Below are 1,957 nucleotides of genomic sequence, written 5' to 3'. Positions count from 1 at the left end.
TGGACTTTCAAGAGGACGTAAAACATACGCATGTCCCAAAAGAGTTCTTGAAGGATTGGCCCTTCTGACTATGCCTGTGACTGCTGGTGGCGGAGCCTCCAGCTCAGAAACTGCTCCGTGGTCCCTGTGGGACCTTCCTGGAGCCTCCGAGCCTCTTTCAGGCATGGCCGCCTCACAGGCTGGCCTCAGGGACCACGTCCTCCCGCTCCTCGGAGGCGACTTTCTCCTTCTGTGTAGATGAGCTGAGATTGGATGCAGGCTCTTGGCTCCCTGACACCCCTGCACAGGACGGTGGCAGAATGCCTGAACCACGACTGTCCCCAGCTGCGAGGACAGACAAGGGTGACAGAGGTGGCACCTTCCCAGTGCTGTGCGGTCAGCGCGGAGGCCCCGTCCTTCCTCAGCCCGAGGTGGCCGGGAGGGAAACGCAGGCAGCGACAGGTTCAGACGAGCGGCCGGGAAGACGTGAGTGACACGGAGCAGGGGCAGCTGGAGGGCCGGGTGGCGCCCTGGCCGGGCCGTTCTCGGGGGGCTCAAAATCACGTTCCTTCTCACTCAAACCTAGTTATAGTTACGGGAAAACGAGCAGGTGAGGCGTGGCTGCTGGCCGAGGCTGTTTCTGAAGCAGATCCCACCTCTCCAGTGTCACGTCACGTGGCCGGCACCGCCGGGCGGCTGACCGTGGGGCGGCTGACTCCTGCCCGCTTCCGGGGCGCCCTCCCTGGGGCCAAGAACACACGCGGACAGGGACAGGAGGCTGCCGCCCGCGGCTGAGCACCGCGCCCCGTAGGCCCCCGTGCGACCGGGGCAGGGGAGGGGCCGCCGGTCTGCGCAGCACCTGTGTGGACAGCACGACGTTCGACTTGATGTCCGGGGGCCTCTCGGGGGCTGGCTTCTGAGTGGGGGTGGGGTTCGCAGCCCAGGCCGCTGACAGGACACCCTCCCGCTCCCGCCGGCCTTGCCGTGTGGCTGAGACGCTGCTCAGCGAGCGGCACCAGGTGGACTTCGAAGGCACAGCGGCTCGGTGACGACCACCCCCTGGAGCCAGCCCCGCGGGGGCGCTGGTGGCTGCGACGTCGGACAGCGCTGGCCCCGCATGTCCTGGCACAGCCCCGGGGCCGGCCCTCCTGTGTGGTGCAGCTCTTCCCTCTGCCTTGACGGCTCCCCGCGTCAGAGCCCTTTGGGGTGCACATGGCTGACAGCGGTGGGTGGCTCCATGGAGCCACCAAGACAAAAAGCTGTTTCGTGGCTTGTGGAAGCCATCGAGGCACATGGGGCAACGCCTGAGGCTCGAAACCGCCTTTCACTCGTTTACGGGTACTCGCGTGTGTGTGCGCGCGTGTGTGCGCGCGCCGTGCACAGAGCTTGTGCACGCCCTCAGCAGGACTCAGGTGATCAGCCAGATCCCCGAAGGTCAGGCCACGGAGGCCAGGGCCCCTCCTCCCAGAACTCGGAGTAGAAGAATTGTGTCGAAGCTTCTCATTCAATTTCCTCATGGCATTTGGTCACATGTGCCCGAAGACGCCCCCAACGGCTGACGGCCAGTCCACGAAAGCCCTCGGTGAGGCCCATGTGGCCGGCGAGCACCGGGGCGGAGCGGGGGCTGTGAGCGGCCGCACAGGAGCCGGTAGCTCCTGAGCAACTCGTACCCACTTGCTGTGATCGCTGCCCGGCCAGGCTGCTGGACTCCTGTGTCCGCCAGGCCTGGCTCGTCGGTCGCTAAGAGGCGGCGGTTCTGCTTTTTCAGAGCTGGGTCCGGTTCGGCTTTCCAGGGTTCGGAAGCTTCTCTGTTCCACCCTGATAAAGCACCATTGGCACAGCGAGCAGCTCTGAGTCCTACACCTCTCGGCTTCGGGTGCGATTTCTCCTGTTTACGGCGCGTCCCCCAGTAGCCGACTTGTGCGCCCATCGAGCACAGCGGTGGCCGGTGCCAGCTCCAGGCCACAGAGCGGTGTTG

Source organism: Pteropus vampyrus, unplaced genomic scaffold, assembly GCF_000151845.1.
Source record: "Pteropus vampyrus isolate Shadow unplaced genomic scaffold, Pvam_2.0 Scaffold295, whole genome shotgun sequence".
Classification (NCBI taxonomy): Eukaryota; Metazoa; Chordata; class Mammalia; order Chiroptera; family Pteropodidae; genus Pteropus; species Pteropus vampyrus.
This window is presented reverse-complemented; position numbering follows the sequence as displayed.